General features: G+C 34.1%; 1 protein-coding gene and 2 non-coding genes across 3 annotated transcripts in view; 2 read left to right on the forward strand and 1 right to left on the reverse strand.

Annotated features, from left to right (window-relative positions):
• LOC149418987 (royal jelly protein-like protein) overlaps positions 1-3,754 on the reverse strand; it is a 35,465-nt gene extending 31,711 nt beyond the window's left edge. The window contains exon 1 of the mRNA XM_089638025.1: positions 3,583-3,754. The gene's annotated coding sequence lies outside the window, so the exon portion shown is untranslated. The remainder of the gene's footprint in view (positions 1-3,582) is intronic.
• Positions 3,755-18,496: 14,742 nt separating this feature from the next.
• Positions 18,497-18,615, forward strand: LOC149418988 (5S ribosomal RNA). The gene has a single exon (XR_016302938.1). It is a non-coding gene; the product is annotated as a 5S ribosomal RNA (ribosomal RNA).
• A 323-nt stretch (positions 18,616-18,938) lies between these two features.
• On the forward strand, positions 18,939-19,057 carry LOC149418989 (5S ribosomal RNA). The gene has a single exon (XR_016302949.1). It is a non-coding gene; the product is annotated as a 5S ribosomal RNA (ribosomal RNA).
• The last annotated feature ends 3,366 nt before the right edge of the window (positions 19,058-22,423 follow it).

Below are 22,423 nucleotides of genomic sequence, written 5' to 3' on the forward strand. Positions count from 1 at the left end.
AAAAAAACAGAGGTATTTAATTTATGCAAGGAATTCATTTTAGGTGTAGGTTATTTGTTTGAAATATTTTTTTTAGTGATGATTTAAATTTGAGTATGTCGGTCATTTGTTTGATGCTACGTAGAAGGTTGTTATATACTTTAATGGCCATGTAGTGTGGTCCTTTTTGAAATACAGTATTGTTTGCTTTTGGGATTCATAAGTTTTCTGTGAACCTTGAAGCGTATTCATGCGTTGAGTTTTTTTTGTGGGAACTTTTCTGGAGTCGATCGTACTAACAGGCATAATTCCATTATATATATGTCCGTTACTGTCAGAAGTTTGATATTTTTAAAAATTGGTCTACATGAATCCCGGTGATCAGAGTTTGTAATTTTTCGTAGGCACCTGTTTTGGATGATAAAAAAATCTTTGGCGTTTACTGAGTTTCTTCAAAAAACTATTCCGTATATATTGTATTTAGTTTCACAAAATGAAGAAATATTACCAACTTAAAGCATTGCATAATTCTCACCGGCTCTGAGCAGTTCAAAATTTTGTCGGTTTTAACTCCTCATGTTAATTTGTTCGGTTTTGGGGACAAACAGCCTTGCGTGGAGTAAATTTGTTCGCTTTTCGGAACAGCTCATATAGTCTCCTACAAATGGTTGTGTTTCCCTTACCGTCATAGTTAGAAATATGAATTAAACGGTGTTAAAAAGACAGAGCATCAAACTGTATATTAAACTATACGAGTTAACCACAGAATAATCAAAATGTACACCTCTATGAAACCAAATTGAGAAAAAATTACGAAACATTTTACGGGAAAATATCGCATTTATTTGGATTTTATTGAGAAGCGAAAATGAACACAAATTCTCCGACTTCTCCGAGAGAATTGAAGGGTTAACTTATTAAATTACGATCAGCTGTTTTACAAGGTTTGTTGTTTAACAGTATCCATGAACAAGAATCATCGCTAAAATAAACAAATGCGTATCTACCGTCTGTTGCTTGAAGTAGGGTTGGGAAATATTAACCAAAATAGCGTACAGTGTTACCAGCCACTACCATTTTATAACTCATATATTATTATAATCGCTCGAGCGATTTTTGGCACATTACGCCAAGTTTGCTATAGCGTTTTGAGCGATCGCTTGCCGAATTTATAGAAATTAAAAATATGGGATAAACGGTAAAATCTAGGTGGATTTATTGGATTTAAACCGCTGTAAGCAGTTTCATATGTTTTCATATTAATATTGTGAAAAATTATATTAGTAAAAAAAAATGTAAATAAATATATATGACATCAATCGCTCGAGTGAATATAATCTCTAGATCTATCTAGACTATCACAATTTTAACGATTTGTTTTTACCTTAATAATGCAATTTTTCGTACAAACACTAATTTTCTCTTTACTCAAAACATAGGTTAAAATCTCTAAAAATTTCACGTTATTATAAATCATAAAATATGTGTACGATGTACTGACCTCAAAATAAGATATGTTTGTTGCGTTTTAAAACATATTTTGTAGGTTTTAAGAAAAACGGTAAATGTACAGAAAATGGGAGCACGCTTAAGCCACCGCATTTCGAGTTTCTACCAATTTATAACATGAGATAATATCTATACATATGTAATGCCGAAAAGGTAATTATATGAAATTCCATCTGTAGAAAAAAATTACAAAGTAAGCTCCGAAAATAATTAAATCTCTTATTTAATATATTATAGATATGAAAAAAATCACAGTGCATCTCTAAATGCAACTTAAGCATTCGTCGTGAGATTTTTGATCTATTTCAAACAAGTCTTCTTTTATGAAATATTTTCGTTTTTTACAATTATGATCGTTTTTTCTAATCTAGGGTTTTCCAATAAGAGGTGTTATTTTGATATTCAAAGAAAAATGTCATTTTTAATATAAATGATCACATGTTTATTTTATTATAAAGAAGAAGGTATGGCGTTAATAGTGAAAAATAACATCCGTCAAATGACCACCACGACCACGCCTACAGGACTATATCCTTTTCATGAAATTTTCCATAACCAAATCGCAAAGTGGCTGCCTTATGTCCTCGATAGCCTCACGAATTCCATCTTTGAGGTCTTGAATCGACGCTGGGCTGTTGGCGTAGACCTTCTTTTTCACGTGGCCCCAAAAGAAGAAGTCGCAAGGTGTTAAATCACAAGATCTCGGTGGCCAATTGTAATAACCTCTTCGAGAGATAACACGGTCCGGCAACTTTTCTCGTAAAAGATCAATGGTTTCGTTGCTTGTGTGGCACAAAGCGCCGTCTTGTTGAAAGTAAACGTTGTCCAGTTTAATACCATCCAATTCTGGCCATAAAAAATCATTAATTCCTTTATTAATATTCAAAATAACACCTCTTATTGGAAAACCCTGTATAATGCACTCCCGTTCGAACACTCGAACTCAGGTATCTCCTTTTAAAACCATATTTGAACGCTTACTACGGATCCTTAATATACACATAAAAAAAAAACTTTTGGCAGCTACATAAGCATGTATTAATTTTCATTTTCCGGCAGTGGAAAATAATGCATTTTATTTCACAGTTATTTCGTTAAAATTAAAATCGATTAAAACGAAAGTTTGAAGGTAAGTTTTTGTCTTATCTTATTAAATTGCAAATATGAAACTGTGATCCTAAAACCGGTTCTTAGGTCAATAATTTGGGATTAATTCGAACGGCCTCCGTAGTATAGGGGTAAGGCTGACGCCAGATATCGCGTGATTAAATCCGGGAAATGGCTTTGACCGTGTTTGGTGACCAAATCTGAATAGCCAGTTACTTTCCTACCTTTCTGTAAAAACGGTTGTTATGCACATTTTATCCCTTTGCGTTAGTTAAATAATAATTTCGGAAATGGAAAATAATAAATTTTAGCAGCTATTTCTTTAAAAAAACGGATATTTTTAGCGTATTTTCTTCGCGCCATGTTTTGACATAATAATATTAAAAAAGGAAACCGCACAAGAGTCCCAACTGCTCCCAATCGTCTGGATCCTGTGAGACTATGGCGTCGCCAATTGGGGCATGGCTGAAGTTAGTGGGGAGGGAAGGAGATGGGGAAGAGTAAGATGGGGGAGTATCTGGCTAATCAGATCTGATCACCAATCACGGCTAAAAGCAACGTTTCAATTCTGAATGGTAGTCTTTCACCAGGGCGATACTGAGAGTATCTTCCACTCTGGAACGTGCCGCAAGTATACTAAATATTATTTTTAAATTTATAAATTGTGAAATACCACAAAACCATCAAATAAAATTCTCTTAAGTCTTTCCCCTTCACCACGGATGTCCTCAAATAGCGGATGACATAGACCGACTAGTTCCAATCACTTGACACTCTAATGCGGTTAACACATACAGAAAAACTAAAGAAAACGTAACCCGTATAAAAATACGATTTTATAAGGACGGATTATTTTACAGAATTTAATCAATTCATCATGTTATGAAACAAAAAACAGAACTTGGACAGAACTTGAAAATTAACTTTGAAATTTATTGAATGGTTCAAATTCAGCCCCGTCTTTAAAGTGTAACTTCAAATACTTACAGTTATTAAAAAAATCCACACACAAATAAAAACACAAAAAAAAACACTACGAACAAACTCACACGAAAAAATTGAGTAAATTGAACAAAACTCACAACAAAAATAAATAGTTTTGTTACAAAGTCTACTATTTTATAGCAGGGTCGAGTTTCATGTACAGGACCAACGACCAACTGAGACTTCCTCGAGCGTGTGTTTATTTATGTATCATCACTAATAATGAACACCGTGACGTCATTGCATAAATTCATGTTGGCTCTTCTCTGCTCATCCCCGCTTGAGAGGTTGCCCTTGCTAGGTAGATGCTACTTTGCATTTTTGCTCTTGTACAGCGTGGGGAAGGTAAAACTGAACATTTTAATTCAGATAAATTTTTATTGGAAATAAACGTTTTTCTTTATTTATTACATATATTTTATTTTATTAAATTGGATATCTGAGACCCGTGAAAATGATGAGATTTAAATTAAATTTTTGACATTTTCAATCAGTTTCGATTTTTAAAATGACAATAAAAATAATTTTATATTAAAATATTATACAAGGGGTTCAGAGACGTACTTGAATTACTTTAACCAGCGATTCATTACATTATTTAGAGTAAAAAATGTTAAATGAAAAATTTGGTCTCAGGTAACCATTTTTTTCTACAAAACATTTTTCCCCAAATAATGTCAGGAATCACGTGTTAAAGTTATTAATCCCTGTATTATAGGTAGATGTTTCATAGAAATTAAATTGAAATCAAATCTGAATTCATTAACCATTCATCACCAGAGTTACAATCACTCAGACAGACAGACGAAATTAGTATGCTTAATAAAGTAAATATGTACAAAATATAGCTTATTAGATTAGAGGCATGAAGGAAACCGAGGAGCGATTCAGGTTCTGCTTAAAGATAAGAAATTGTATTTCACCTTAAAATAAACGATTTTTTCGCGAACTGCGACTCTAGTTCTCTCTGATGTCACCCAAAAATACGTTAATTTTATAAAATTAAGGACAATTTTTCATCCTTAAGTATAACTGGAATCGCCCTTCAGGGTGATATGATAATAATGAAAAAAACATTCATACAGAATTAAAGATATTTAAGAGACGCATGTGAGCAAACCCATCGATTTTTTGTATTGCTTATATGCAATTATTATGAAGCCAATAAAATTGAAAATAAATCAATTCAGGTCTAAAAAATTGCGAAATATATTGTTTAAATCATAGAGCTACTAAGTGATGACTAACTGGTGCGTAATTCGTTTATTTGAGTCTAAATTGCACGAATGAATAATAAAGCATCCTTAAAGAGTGCCGTGATATTTAAAAATGCAAAAATAATCAGTTTGTTTGGGAAATAGTACATGATTTGACAATTTTCACAGGAGTTCAACAGCTCGGCTGTGGAACGATTTGCTGGACTCTTTGTTTCCTCCCCCGACAATATGGGTCTCTTCAAGACCCATGTTTAATCCATCTTCTCCTCTAAAATACCCTTCCCACAGCATCCCCAAAGATGACATAGGCCCCGAGGGAACCTATGTGTAGTTAAAGTAAAAAAATATAAATTGGTATTAGCTTTTAATTTCTGGTTTAACCACTCGAGCGATTGGTGTCATATTTATTTAATTATGATACAAATCATTATAATATTTAACATATTATTTAATTAATATGATTCTTAAAAATATAAATTTGGAAACATCTGAAACTGCTTACTGCGGTTTAAAGCCAATGAATTCACATATTTTCGCAGGGTGTCCCATATTTTTAGGTTCTTAAAATATGTCGCATTATGACAAGCGTTCGCTCAAAACGTTTTGGCAAACTTGGCGTAATATGCCAAAAATCGCTACAGTCGTTTTAAGTGAAATAAATACAGGATGGAAAGTAATACAGCATAATAAAAAATGTTGGTTATCTATCTGTCTATCCACCCTGTACTAATAATACCACCAATATTTGCGAACCGATTCCAACCATCTACCGGTTTACACTGGTATGAAGATGCGACCGTCGACATGACGTCACACAGTATTCTTTGACGTCATCAGAAACCCATATTTGATTAACTCTAATAATTAAACTACAAGGAATAAAGTTTGTTATTTTTTAATCTACGGTAAACTACGTCTGCAATTTTAAATAACCCGAATTCCAAATATCAATACGAGTATAGCTACATGTCGAAAAGGTGGTAAAACCCAACGAGATAGCTCCATGACCCATTAAAACGTGTTTCAATGTTTTCCAATAATTAACCCTTTAGGTGCGTTTATCGTCTTTTCACAGATTGTCAATAATCTAGTGAAAAATAAAATTACGTTTAATGTGTTTTTTATAACATTTTATTACATATTGAATACTTACATGTAGATCTATTCATGTTTTTAATTCATTCATTTTATTAGGCACAAAAACTGTTTCCCGTTATGTTTGGAAAAAAAACATGTGTTCCGTCACGCCGATTTGCTTTTGACAGGCCGTGTGCTGACCAATAGTATGGTCAGATTTTGAACTGTACAGTTTGAATTCACACACGTCAACTATAATCACGGAGTGCCGTGAGCCGTACAATCGCATCGAAACGTTCGTCTTGTCAAAACCAATGTGTGTACTCTCGCCGGTTATTTATCGGAATAATCCCTTAAACGTATTTTATCGCAACTATCGCAATCCAATTCAACATACCGAGTGCTACCGTACAAGGATCACCGTTCCAGTGCTGACAGATGATTCCCGAGATGCAGACTTCGTTCGCCACCCGGTAAGCTGACTGTGAATTAACCTTACACATTGTGTTATCGCATTCGCCTGTCATAAGCCATAGGCTTTATCCATGCTTTATCTGTGTGGAATAGCCCTTTAAAATACGACTTTCCCAACCCTTGTTCGTTCCTCGAACAAAATGCCTATTAAAAAAATAATAATTTCCAATAAATATATATTCATTTATATACTCGTATGTATATTTATTGATATAATATGTACATATATGATACATTATTTAATTTAATATATATATACATTACAAGATACCTACTTAAAAAACTTTTTGCACAATTTTCCACAGTTCATTACTATTATTAGTATTATATATGTATATTATTCTGTTCTTATAATATACGTTAATGGCGTTCTGGGCATTAACCCTTCAGGCCTCTGGCATATTGATCGTTATATTTCTTAAAAATGCTGTGTGAACACTCCTTGCCTCATTCACATTCATACATCGTCTCATACCTACTCTTCTATTATTCCGACTCTTGACATGGCCCGACTCAAGTATCTGATTCACTTGGTAGTGCCATGTCTTCCTCGGGCGTCCCCGACTTACACTCCATTCTTGCTCATTCGCTCTACATGCCAAACCATCTAAGCGTCCCTTTCTTGATCGTGAACATTACGCTTACATCAGCCTTGCACTCTTTGCGGATCTCCACATTTCTCACACGATCATACATGGTTTTACCACACATACGCCTCAGAGATCTTATTTCTACAGCATTCAGTCTACTGTCATCCTTTCTCTGCCAGTTCCATGCCTCACTTCCGTCCATTAGGGTAGGTACCAGCACTCCATTGCGGACTGCTAGCTTCGCTTCTTTGGACAGTTTTAAATTTAAATTTTTTTATTTTGTGAAAAGCCGTTTCAACAAATATGTGTATTATTGATTACGAATAAAAACATACATCATATTAGACGAATTTATTAGAAGCATTACTACCACCTCACTTTTTTGTCGTTTCATATAAATAAATTCAGAAAGGTTCATAAATTTTTTTTTTTTTTAAATCGGTTGAAATTTTTTTCGTGTCTACGCTTTCACTTAACAGTAAACTGCAGATATTAACGCCCAGCGACTGATTTTGTTCAAATATTAACTAAAAAATCACGTAATACTAGAAACTAGGATTAATTTCAGTGCAGAAATTCTGGGACTAACTACCACATGTATTTCTCTTTGCCCAGAATACTAATGGAGGGAAACAATTATAACAATCCAGTGGGCATTTTCAATTTATCTTTAAACAAATATAAAATTATGTAAATGAAGCAATTCAGTTATGTACAATAAATAATGTATATTTCTTAATATTCATAAATAAAAGCCTCAAAAAAGGGCGTTAATTAATACATAAAAAAAATTAGTTCGAACTCTATTTACTGTGTAACGAAAGCTCAAATAAAAATAAGTTATACCACAAAATTCTGCTTGTACTACGAGTTTCCGCACACCGTGTATATTACACATAAAAATAAATTCGTTTGAATAAAATAATAATTATTATTTTATTGACACGACTCAGAGTTTTAAATATGTGACCTCATAGTTCGGGCTCAAAAAGATTACCAATCTGTCAAGGAGGTCATCGTGCTATATTTTATTTGTTCAAATAAAAAAAATCTTTGATCATGCTAGAGAGCAATCCCAGTGAGATAAACTCAAATACCCTTTGATATTAATAGTATGTCCAACTATAGCAAAATATTGGCAATCTCAACAAAGCTGGCCGCGAGAAGGGACGTTGACATTCCTTTCAATGGCGGTAAATTGATTTTATTTTGTATCAAGCACTGGTGGTATTTTACGCTTTCTACTTAACAATATATTTATAAATGTCATTTAAAGTGGGATCTGTGTGTACGGACGTAATAATCACACAAAACCACAACAAAAACACATCAAGTCGGATTTATCAGGATGCAAATAAAACGTTGACAAGTTAGTTTGGTTAAATTTGGTTAAAATCCTAGCAAGTAAAAGGTTCTTGATTACATAAAAGTGAAATCCACAAAAAATAAGAAATTAACGTAAATTTATCTAAAAGTATGTCTTTACAAAAAAGCAGTAAGGTCGTCCGTAGGTAAACTATTTTTTATCAATTTCTATTATTTAATAAGATAAAGGGAAGAAAATATTTAACCGAAAAATTCAATTGTTAATTTTTTTACATTAACTCCACCACACAGGAGGCCCGGAGGAAAGTAATTCTCATGGCCCATGTCAACTTTGTGGATGCTGTATGGAGGGTATTAAAGAGACCCTTGTTGTTGGAAGGAGGAAACAAGAACGAGTAGTAGAAGCGACCCATTCTCATGTGACAATGGTCAACTGTGTTGAGGAAAAGAAGTTCTAAGAAGAAAAAACGTACGATTACAGATTAAGGAATCTGGGGTCAGCGTATCCAAGAGTGACAAACGCATGAATTCATCACTCCCACTGCGGTGCAAGGCGATGTTCGGAGAAAGACCCGTTGGAGAGGTCAACAGATCTTCCTTAACTCGTCTTTCCCGATCTGGCCCGCCACGCAGTTAGTAGGCAGACGCATCCGCCACCAAGACCCAGTCAAACCTCACCCAATGAACCAGTTGGAGTGACTTATGGCAGAGGTATTGGTTATCGAATAAGTGGTTCCCGTGGTGACGGCACCCATACCCGTAAACCAAATTGAAATCAAAATTAAATTAATATGCATGAAATAAAAACCAAGGTGCATCAGTCCAGCCGCTAGGAGGCGCTAGCATAGCATGCTGCCAGCAAAATATATGGGGAATATCAGAAGAAGAAGTTATGATTAACATTATATGGTATTGGGTAGAACTCATTACCATAAGGTGATTAAGGATAACTGAACAGTATTGATGTTATCGACCCTAACTGAAGTTTACAATTATAACGGATTCCAGTATGTACATTATTTTTATTATTATTTTGTACTTTCCATGAGGTCATTCGAGACACATCATTGGGAACTCCAGCGAAATGAGAAAAAAATAATCAATATGTACTCGTATTTATGTTGGATTGCAAATCTCAAGTAATTTTTTCTAAGAATCGTGCAAGTTGGCGGGTTTCTATTGCGTTTGCATCATGTGAAGTTTTTAAATTTAATTTGGTAACCACATACCTAGATTCTTGTTGAAACCACAACAATGCACAAGGAAAATCTCGATTTTCATGCAGCTACACTGGCCTGACCAAAAAAAATTATTTTGAAATTGCTAATTAAAAATATTTTCATTATCGCGCCTATACCCGACGCCAGGGAAATAAAAAATAAACGCTTGAAAACAATTGTTCATTATTAAAATCTATCATCAGTAAAAACAACCCATAAAAAAACAAGTTTTTTTTACTAAAATACATTTATTACAAAATGTCTTTTAAAACTTAAAAAAAATATGGTATGACTGAGGATTGGACCTTCCTGCCCAAGAAGTAGAAATTACAACATAACTTACCTCGCTAAATGCCGATTGGGTAGAACCATAGATTAACTCATGTAATATAAATTATTGTTTTTTTTTTGGTAAACTAATGTTTTAAGACAAGATTTTTTATGCATAGCACAAAGGGTAACAATTATTTTATAAGCAATAATTGTTAGCCTGAAACACTCAACTACAAGTTCTAGTATTTTCACCAAAAAATGTAGACAATTTGTCTCGACGCCATCTAGTGAGAGAGTTAGCACTTACAATGTCTTTCTCATATAAAAATAAAGTTGGTTGTTTTCAGGTGAAAAAATGTAACAAGCACTAATTGTTGAATGAAACACGAGTATATATTGAATTATTTCGCGGATAACAGATAAGCCTCCATAGATGTAATATCATTCGATTGCCACCAAAATTGACGACGAGTCTATCTGCCGAGTTTCAGCTCGATCGGATGTCGGATATCGGATTGAAAACAAAAGTGAAATTCAAATAGTCCAGTAAATATTTAATCACATCCTGCAATACCAAAAGAAATCAAAAATCTGTGAATCTAGCACAAGATTCCATCTGACCCCATCTGTCCGAAGCTAGTGGGGCTATGTCATCTACAATTATTATCTTGTGAATCTGAATGGAAAGGAGAAGGGATGGAAACGGGGAAGAGATTGGTTGGCTGAAACCTGGCTTTTGAGATCTGGTCTACAAACGTCATTAAATTCATTACTTGAGACGTTTGAAGTTATAATGGTCTTACATTTAAATCACTGGGATATAAAATATATTATTAAATCTGTTTGAACCATGAAACTTGAGTAGTTGATGCAGACAATTTAAGCAAGTTATATTATTCCTCAAATGATATTACATATTATCTAGAAGGATTATTGTCAAAACCTTTTTGGTATTTTTTATACTCTTTGGCTAGCGCAGATAACTTGAAATTGAATAGTGAATTCCGCTGGATTGTAAAAACACCACCTCACCATAAAAATTATGTTTTTCATTTGAATTAATATTTTTTTCGTGATTATGTATCCGCAATGTTGGTAGTTGTTCCAACGCCAGTTGCAGGGCGAGCGCCATTGGAGCAGTCCGCTCCGGGAGCCGAATTGCCAATGCGATACTAATACCTAACACCTAAAGTCCTAACACAACTGGACAGTTGTTTTGTGTTGCCAGTTGACGATAAGATTGGCCGGTTTGTCGAGAGATCTTGGACATGTAACAAGTTCTAAATTAAATCAAAATTTTGTCTCATAAAGTAAAAATCGTCTTTTTTTTAGAAACTAACATCAGATACTTAATTTCTCAAATTCAAAGCCATTTCTCTACCTCGATAACCTGAATTTTCTAATAGAAATATTCTATTTACAAATAATACAAAAAAAATAAGAACTCTTTTCAATTATAACCCGGATACGCCTACGAAAACTCTTCATTTATAACACAGATACCCCTACGAAAACTCTTCAATTATAACCCGGATACCCCTACGAAAACCCTTCAATTATAACCCAGATACCCATTCGAAAATGCCCTTTTGAACGAGCGCCACCCGTTGGTCGAAAAAGCAACACGCGCTGAATTTTTTTTTCATTAAAAATATTTGCGAAAAAGATTTTACTGCGTCAGCAAAACAATAATACATAATTTTACACTGTATTAAGATAATAGATACAAAGAAATATATGACATTTAGCCTCTACAGAACTGCACGGTGCTTGACATCTGCAGACCCATGTATCATCTTATTTAGTTTTATTGTTCATTATTGATTGTTCAAAACTATTTGTTTTTGCCCCTCGCGATGTAATTTCAAATAATTCGTTCGAAGTTTCGAAGTTGAGGAATCTTTAAACATGTCAACAATATTCCCAAAATGATGTAGTCTATTTATAGGCGTATGAGCTTCATAGTCATATTAAAATAGTACGAATATAACATGCCTTTTAATGTACCTAATACAAAATGGACTTAAACTCACCAATACAAAATTTATAAAACGTCACAAGAAAGCAGTAAAGACAAAGTGGTAAGAGAAGCATAGGTCATAAGAGTATACACATTTACAATTCCCTTCCGATAGCCTCAAAACGGAGAATCGAATAAATAAATTGATAGTAGACACTGCAATTGTGTCCAAAACGGTGACTTAAAGATGAGGTAGCGAAACACTACATAATACCCCAAAAATATTTCACCGTAATACTTTTGGCCGTAAAAACTTCAAATCATGTCTGATACATTTATATTTCTTAAACTATAATAAATAATAATAACAAAGGTTCTGTAATTAAATGATGTTCATTACTTACGTGATTGTATCCATAGAATAAAAGAATAATTCTTTATTCTATGATTTGTACCTGTCAACGACTTGTTCCTTAGATTTATGATGTTCTTTTAGCACTCGGTTGGTTAGTTGAGATTATAAAGTTACAACAATGAACGTTTCTCGGTACACGCGTGAATAGTAATTGTATGGAAATATAGTACCGATCTATTATTCGTTACGAGACTAAACACAATACTTAAAATGAGGAAGTGAAAATGATTTATTAACTAACCCATTATCATTAAATTTATCATCTAAAAGTTTTTGAAAATACTAATTTAATTTTATCCTGTTTCAAACGTTTCTTCGCTTTTTTTAAAACGTGTTTCGTTAACTTTTACCAGTCGAATGTCGCGTTCTGCGAGACGATGGAAAATAACGGAGGAGCGAAAGTGTGTCTCACAGTCATATCATTACTCATAATCGCGGTATACATATTGTATGAGAGTGGAAAACTTTACTCATAATCGCTGCGGATGCGTATACCGGCAGTATTAGAAGCTGTCAGATTTAAATCGGATGGCCATTTAGTATAGCGTCAGGATATCGCCGGCAATACGATGTTTGACAAATATCGATTTTTCGCGTAATTAAAATCTAAAAAAGCGGTAATATCTATTTACAGCACTATCGGAAGGATATTTTAAATCGGAATATCGATTAACCAAAAAATGCGGGACAGTCCGGTTCAATGACATCAATTAATGACATTTGAAGAAAGTAAAGCTAGCAAAAAAACGCGAAATGAAAAAATAGCAGTATTTTTTAGGTTTGGACCAAAGTGATGCCAGTTTGAAAAATTTTGGCATAAGTAACCATTTTAACTCGAGCAATAAACGGTCTTCTATACCACTTTATCTGCTTGGTGTGTTGACAACGAAATGGAACTGAATATAGCTAAGTGCAAAGTTATAAATTTCACTAAGAACACCAGCAAAACCATATATTCATAAAGCATATGTGGTCACAATCTGGAAACAGTTGAATCGATCAAAGATTTAGGAATTATATTCGACAACAAACTAACGTTCAACCAACACATTGAATACATTGTAAATAAATCAAATAAATTACTTGGTTTAATTGTAAGACCAACTAAACTGTTCAAGAATTCTAATAACCTAATAATTCTATTCAATTCGTTAATCTGCAGTGTTCTTGAGTATGGGTCAACAGTCTGGAATTCACATTATATCACACAGGTATCTAGACTTGAATCTGTCCAAAGAAAATTTACACGGATTTTGTCTTATCGATCAGGTGTCTACCATCTAATAGACGGTTACGAACAAAGACTTAAATATTTCAAATTAGAGAGTCTAGTTAAAAGACGAAACATAAATGACCTCTTAATGCTTTACAAAATTGTAAATAATCAAGTAGATAGTAACATAGTCCATCTAATCAAGTTAAACGCCAGGCCCAAATTCACTAGAAACCTTAACATATTTTTGACCGAAATTTTTACCAATAACACTGGTTATTTTAATCCTATGTCTAGAATGTCTCGATCATACAACGATATTGCTAAAACACATGCTTGCATAGATATTTTCGTAAATAATATAACTTGTTTCAAGAGATATCTCCACGATTTCTGTACATAAAAAAATATTGTTTGTTGATTTTTGATGGTTTGATATTTTCTATTACATACCTAATTAAAACATATTTTTTAAATAATTATGTCTTGTAATTTTGTAGTTTTAAGCTTAGTCTAAAAAAATACTGATATTGTTGTGTTTCCTTCAGTGAATGTGCAAATGTGATTGCTGCAGACACATTAGTCTAGGGACATTTATATTTGTATGTAAATTTATTTTACACTACCCACAAGAATGTATTTTAAATGTCCTGTTTGTGGCGTATTAGGGAACCTTTATAAGTAAGACTGCACGACCGCAATTCTTTTCTAGTATTAAAAAAGGGATGGTCTGCGGTATCCCAATATAAAATATTATGCAAACCTGCTATACTGGTGATATCATCTCCGGTTTTGAGTAAGATGCGGTAACAATCTAAGAAAAGAAAATGCAAGGAAATAATGGGTGCCAAGGTTACTTGCGGTCTTCAAGAATATTTAGAATGCGATTTGTGGTCCACGAGGAAATTGACATTATAGAGATTAGTGCAAACCGGACGTGTTATTTTTGAAACAATAATTTTGTGTTCGTTACACATACTTACTGCGGCATTCACCAATACAAACTTTTTTTCAATATTAAATTATTAAAAAGTATCCGTAGCGGAACACTATGCAACTGTTAACACAATCCATTTTCACACTCTTGCTATGACTGATGTTTCACGCAACGCACTGGAAAATACAGTTTGTATTTATTATTTTATCGTTTGTAATTTTTACAAACTGATACTTTGTATCCCAAAGTACAAGAAATTTCATGCAGTTGTGATCTAAATTAAGGTCTTGCAACATTGTGCACCTAATCTAAAATAAGTTATGATTTTGTTGCAAAAATCGTGAGGTACCATAATATTATAACCATTTAATTCCATGAATATAACTAATGGATCAGTCGCGTCAGAGTATACATATTATGCATTTATTTATTACAATACTTATTCTTATTTACAATAAAATCCACTTCCTACTTCTAGTACCTAGGTTTTACATATGACTATCTCCAATCTGCGCTCCGAGCATGCGACCGCCTGTCACACTAACTCTTTGCTGATGATACATTATTATACATAGCCAGTAAAAATTTACAGGACGCCATTGAAAAAATACAAATTGACTTAAATTGTGTAACACTTTGGTTAAACCAAAACAAACTAAAATTGAATGTTATGAAAACAAAGTTTTTAATTGTGGATAATGTAGGGAGCAACGAGCAGGCAATACTAAAAATTGATAACGTAAACATAGAAAGGGTGAGTAGTATTAAATATCTGGGTGTAATATTTGATGAAAAATTGAAATTTGATGAACATTGAACAAAGTTGGATTCCTAAAAAGGATCAGAAATAACTTGGATCTAAAGACAACGCGCCTTGTTTACAATTCTATTGTTACTCCGCATTTAAATTATTGTTCTAGTGTTTTATTCTTATGTAACGAAGCCCAAAATAATAAACTACAGGTTATACAAAATAGGGGGATGAAGATGATTTTAAAATGCAACATTTTTACTAGAGTTAAAATTATGTTACAAAATTTAAATATGATGACAACCAAACAACATATAATATATAATACTTTAACAATGATGTATAAGCTTCAAAATAATATGCTCCCAAATTATCTGCAAAGAAATATTATGTACCATGAAAATGTTCACAATTATCCTACGAGAAGACGCAGAGATTTTAGGCTTCCCAAAACTAAACTTTCATGCACACAAAACAGCGCGTTTTATAAAGGGCAAAAACTTTATAATAACCTTCCAAATGTCATAAAGGAAGCCCCAAGCCTTAGCACTTTTCGTAGGACATGTGCTTTATATGTAAAAAATAATTTTTGATTGTTGAACATACTCACCAATATTATTTTAGTCACCTAGATATCTTATATAATATAATTTTGTGTATTTATCTTTTTCTCTTAAAATGTAATAGTTAATTTTTGTACTTTTTATATTTTCCTACTAGATGTATGAATAAATTTGCGTACATCTAAATAAAGATTCAAAAACAAAAACCCGTCTATCTTCCATACATTATCAATAAAATCCACTTCCTACTTCTAGTATCTAGGTTTTCATATGATTATCTCCAATCTGCGCTCCGAGCATGCGACCGCCTGTCACCAGTCTATCTTCCATACAACACCAATAAAAGTATTTCAATAAGACGGATGTTATCAGTAAATAAGACAATGTAATTTGTAAAAATTTTCATTTCTTAATTGAATCGTATTATTTGATACATGGAAATTATGTGTGAAAGATAATATGATGTTCGCCATGTTTCGTCATGGCTTCGGCGGCACACCTCTCGATAGTCAAAATTATTGATGACATCTCTGGAAATTTGCTCTTCGATCTTACTAATATGGTGTTATATATAAAATTTGTAACAAGGTGTGTGTGCATCACTTTACTTACATCGCATCTATGGTCTTGTGTGTGGGACCTTTAAGTACCTACACATTGTCATTTTGCTATCGGTCAAATTGACAGCCCTGGAATTCTGACTTGTAGAGTTGCCAAACCTGAGAGAGCAAGGATCTGTGATTTGCATTGGAAGCAGTCGCCATTCTTTGATCACCAGCCCAGAGCAGCGGGCATTCCTCTTGGCTGAGGTTCGACGAACACATTCGCCAATTTTTGTGAGCATCAGCTTTGCATATGGAACTTTGACCATTGAATTGATGGAATCGGATGTCATCTTTGGTTAATTCTCCCGATCCTCATTGGTTAAGAGGGACTCTTTTGGAGACCAGCAGCGTGAGGCTGTTTTGCAATGGACTACAAGATTATTTTTTGGATAAATTATAAACTGGAGTTGCTGTGAAGAACCGGAATCTACAAACTGGTATCACATCTTCATTTTACCTATGCAAGCCCTTTGCCAGACAGTATATATAGTAGAATGCTAATCAATTTCTTTTTTATTATGTCTTTTTTTTTGGTAATACATTTTTAGTATTCTTAAATATTTTTATTACCAGATAATAAACCCATCCTTACTTTCATTTGTTGCCACTTAATCCCACGGTAAAAATGGCTTTATCTCATCCTTCAGATGTTGAATTGTTGTTGGCTTATTGTCATAGACCTAACTCTTGAGATAATCCCAAAGGAAGGAGTCCAAAGGCGTCAAATCTTCGCTGTTTTGAGAGATGATGACATTTTTGTTTGAACGCTCATTTTCGTAATAGGCTTCAATAACTTTAATACATTGTTCGATTGTTAATCTTTTCATGTCTGAAATTGCAAAAGACTGAACAAGTCATATGTCAAAACCAGTTATAAAAATTATTTGAATTTTAAGCTTTTACAATCATATGTATTAATTTGATGGCATCGCCGGGTATCAGAGGGTTAACCAATTCGGTTCTTCGTTTTAATATGGCAAACCTATTTTCAATATCCATAGTCTGTCATAAATACATGTCATATCCATAACTCTTTTAATATTGTAGGAATTGGAAAATGTGTTGAAAAAGGGATTCACAAGTTTTTAAAGTGACTAATGAAAATGTGGGAAGAGAGGCTCTATAACTTCGCACGATGGGTAGTTGCACAACCTATTCATATTATTTGATATGGCAGTTCTACAATTGATTCAGAAAATTTTGAGCGAGTGTTCATGATTTTTTTTTGGAATGTCAAATCTCGATCGCAGTCGTACTCTATCTGAGATTTTATGGTTGAGACTTTTTATAAGCATGACATTAGAATGCTATGAATGGTTACGATCTCAAGCTACGAGTATATTTCCACGGGTTACACGCGTTAAAAGAACTTTACGATGGTCACTTTTTGCTACGAATAATCGGGGGTTACCTGAGGAAACAAAACTAATTCTGCAAGGTGGAAAAAAGCTTCTCCTAGAGAATAGAATCAGCGCATTTATTTAAGGAGAGATTGTTGTCATGTATAAGATTTTTGTTTCTTGATGTCGTTGATGTGTATTCCGACAGACAATATTACTGTCACATATTGAAGATTCTCCCTCTGTTCATGTGGTAGGTATGCGAGATTAATAAATATGCGTACTTCTTAAATGAAAATGTCACGGTAATTACATAATATTTTTTTTTCTTCATATTTTACAAACCGACAGTGTCATTAGTCATTGTTAACATCCCTTACCCCCCAAATTCCAAACAAATAAAAAATGGGTGTGTCAAGCCTACGCAAGACAGAAGTGAAACTTCTAGTATTCTTCTCTCTCTCTCTTTTCATTTCATTCTCTCTTTTTTTCTGTCTATTGACATATTTATAAGTAGCATGTGATAAAAAAAATTAAAAGTTATAAAAAAAGAAAAAAAAAATTAGTTAAAGCGGGGATCGAACCTCGGTTCTTCACGACCACAGTCGTGCGCTCTGCCTGTAGACAGCGAAGATGAGTTAGGAGAGTGAGTTAAACTAGGTATATAATATTAGCTAGGCTCCTATAGCGAAATGATCCCTTTTTTTCGTCACGGTCATGAGTCGGTTTTGCTCCGGTCCTCGAAATTGCATGACGCGCGTAAAGAAGTTTCACTTCAAAAAATTCCTCCAAATTTATGGATATAATTACGATCTTTTTCAAGCGCGTATGTAATGATTATTTTTATCAACGTCGCATACACCTTGCTAATGTTTTCAGTATTATTAGGGCTTTTTTATACTAATTTTCATATATTTATTGGCAGGTAGAGTAGAAATTAATATTTTTTAGCGTTTGCCAACGACCATACCATGTTGAACACACCGGTTCTCGTCCGATCACCGAAGTTAAGCAACATTGGGCGCGGTCAGTACTTGGATGGGTGACCGCTTGGGAACACCGCGTGCCGTTGGCCCATTTTTTATGGTAATTTCATGTTTTTTTTTATTTTTTTATCGTTACTATAATTAATAATATCATAAAATTCTTTAACTTTTCAAGTATGCTACAGGCCTAAAATATTACTTAGTGGATTGATATTATGGTCAACCATTGAAAAAAAAAATTCCTACAAAGTTATGGATGTAATTACGATCTTTTTCAAGCGCGTATGTAATGATTATTTTTATCAACGTCGCACACACCTTGCTAATGTTTTCAGTATTATTAGGGCTTTTTTATACTAATTTTCATATATTTATTTGCAGGTAGAATAGAAATTAATATTGTTTAGCGTTTGCCAACGACCATACCATGTTGAACACACCGGTTCTCGTCCGATCACCGAAGTTAAGCAACATTGGGCGCGGTCAGTACTTGGATGGGTGACCGCTTGGGAACACCGCGTGCCGTTGGCCCATTTTTTATGGTAATTTTATGTTTTTTTTTATTTTTTTATCGTTAACATCATAAAAAATTTTATATCATTCTTTAACTTTTCAATTATTCTACAGGCCTAAAATATTACTTAGTGGATTGATATTATCGTCAACCATTGAAAAAAAAAAAGGCGTTAAAAACAAAAAAATAATTTGCCATAGCCGAGAATCGAACTCGGATCAACTGCTTGGAAAGCAACTATGCTGACCATTACACCACCAACGCCAGTTGTCGAGATGAGCTAAGAAGCATTTATATTTTACTTCAAAACTTTGACTAGATCAAATGAACTTTAATCGGTCCCGCATTTTCGTTTCGGTCATGAGTTGGTTTTACTCCGGTCCACGAAATTGCATGACGCGCGTAAAGAAGTTTCACTTCAAAAAAATTGACTATTATAAATTTCTCTCTATAGACAAAAAAAACGTAAACTAAGCTCCGAAAATCTTTGAAAATACGTTTCGTTCTATTATTTAATATATTATAGGAGTGAAAAAAATTAACAGTGTAACTTGAAATGCAACTAAAGCATTTTTGCTCTATTTCAAACGAGTCGTGTTTTATTTAATATTTTCACAATTTTTAATTATTATCATTTTTTAATGTTAGTGCGCTCCCTCTAACATTCGTATTTACATATCTTAAAAGCCATCTTTGAACGCTTACTACGGAGCCTTAAAGGCAAGACCAAACCGCCGCGATCATTTTGCGTCCGCGATGGCGTGCACGGTGAGCGTCCTGTGTGCGTGCAGAACCGTTCACACCAAACTAGCGATCAACTAGCGATCAGCTGGCGTCCGTGGCACTCGTACGTTCGTGTCGGTTGTGTGGTAGGTATAGCTCGGAGCGGGAATCATTAAAATTTTTGTGAAAAAATTACTGATTCAATTTTTTAAGAGAAAATAATTTCTAAAAGAGGCGTGTTTTTAATGTTTTTTGTAGTTTTGTTCACTGATATAATATTGATATTTACTCAAGTATAAACAAATATCGCTAGGTGAAAACAGAAGATGTTAATTCGTGAAAATATTAATTCATAAAATGTATGTCCTATAAAAATAAATATATTTTTTCTAAAACTTACCACTTAATCCCAATAATTCTCCTATTTCGTTCCAAACTTGATACTTCTTTCTATTATTTTTATATTCTGGATGTGAAGTGTGATAAAGTAAACGATGCTTGCTAATTTCGTTGATCATTCTCTCTGTATTTGTATCCGACATCATGAGAAATACCACAAACTCAGAGATAATTACGTTGCCTGCAGCGTGCAGATCCTGCAAGCAGCAACTGATCGCGGATCCAAACGCTGCACAAGACGCCGCGGCCAATCAGAGAATTCATAGTTCATAGACAAGTTCATACACAACATCTGATCGCCACCGTGCACGGGATCGCGGACGCGCTTTGATCGCGGCGGTTTGTTCGGGCCTTAAGTTTGATAAGTTTAGCATTATTGCAATGTCGCTATATCAATGGTCAATTGAATCATACCGCTGACTCTCCACATATCACAGCCGATAATATTACAATGCTTAAATCAAGTCAATACATTTTGGCTAGTTTGTTTCTAACCAGTTACCTTGATCGCATCACTAGTCGACAGCATCAAAACTCGGGGATTTCCGTGTAACAATAATATCGGATAATCTATACATATATATAAAAAATGAATGTTTATTTGTTTGTCCCGTACGCGTTCCTATACTATTCATCCGATTTCGCTGAAAATTTATTCTTATTAGTGCTAGGAGTGTTGAGATATTGGTTTGAGTGGCAGGAGAAGTCGGGGACGCCCGAGGAAGTCTCTGTACTGGAATGAGATACTTAATCGAATAAAAGTCGATATATTGTAGTTTTTTTATCGTAATAACGTGGTTTCCTAAAGTTCTTTCAAATAAGTCAGAGACGCGAGGGAAGACATGAATCAAATACTTATGTGTGGTAAGATGTGACATATCTGATAAACGACGAAAGGGGTGAAAGGAGAACGTCTGACGTTGACGTGAACGATAGAAGTAGTCGAGGACGCCCGATGGTCGATAAAGTGAAACAAATACTGTTAATTACAACCTTAACTTTACTCCAAACCATTCATAATCCCGAGCGACGCAGGGTACACGTCAGCTAGTACAAATTAATATTGACTGTAACGGATAGGTATCAACATTGTCACGCTTTGTTTGTGCTGTAATTGACTACGGTATAAATAAAATAAAAAAAAACGAAAATCATCAGCGAAATTTCATTCCAAGGTGTGTGAAATATTCAACCGAAGAATTGCAATTATATTTTATTTCATGTTGTATCCAAATACTGCCATTCCTTGCGTGGATCCTGTTGTGCAAAATTGTGAGAGATTTTCGATATCAATGACTTGAGTTCCTCGGGAGGAAGATAAAGGTGGAAGAATATAGGAACCTTTATCAATAGGAATAATTCTTATTTTTATTCTCACCAGAGGCGGATTTGCAGTCTTGGCCGCCCTAGGCCCCAGACCATGTAGCCGCCCCTTTCTCAGTACCCATCATATTGACCAGGAGTATCCAAACTTTTCAGTAAGTTCCTAGGGTCAAAACCGTTTTAATTTTCCTGCCATTATCATTCATGGTTCATGAGGTGAGATTTGTCCAGGTCTTGGCGGCGGATACGTCTGCCCACCTGATGCGTGGCGGGCCGGATCGAAAAAGACTGGGTGAGGGAGGCCTTTTGACTTTTCCAGCCGGACTATCTTGACCCATCGCCTTGCACCACAGTTGGAGGGATGTATTCATACGTCCCGTCACTCCTGGACACACTAATCCCCAGATTCCTACCCACCCCTCATACATTCTCCTTTTCAGAACTTCCTATCCTTCCCTTCCTTAAAAAGACCCTCCACACAGCATCACCTAAGATTATTTATTTATTTATTTATTTATTGGTAAAGGTAAGAGACAAACAGCTTATACATAAAATACAAATATAAATATATACATGTTAAAAACAGTCAAGCCAAAAGAGTCTCCTATATTAATATTGATTGGAGATGGAGTTTTATTGCATAAAAAAAAAATAATAAAAATAAAAAAATATATATATATATTTTAGGTGAGGAGGGGAGGAATAGGAATTTAGGATGAGGATAGGAGATGCTCTGGATACATTCCATACTATAGTATTAATTTTCGATCGTACGAGTTACTTCTATTCGATATTTGTGAAGTGTATTGCTAAAAATATCTATGTTTTGAAATTTAGTATTATATTGGGCACATATACGTGGAATTGGTGAATTTTTTCTAAAGTTAGTTCTACATGTAGGTAAATGAAACAAATGGGATTGCCGTGTTGATCTTGTT

This window comes from Hesperophylax consimilis, chromosome 12, assembly GCF_061612785.1.
Source record: "Hesperophylax consimilis isolate HC1 chromosome 12, BYU_Hcon_1.0, whole genome shotgun sequence".
Classification (NCBI taxonomy): Eukaryota; Metazoa; Arthropoda; class Insecta; order Trichoptera; family Limnephilidae; genus Hesperophylax; species Hesperophylax consimilis.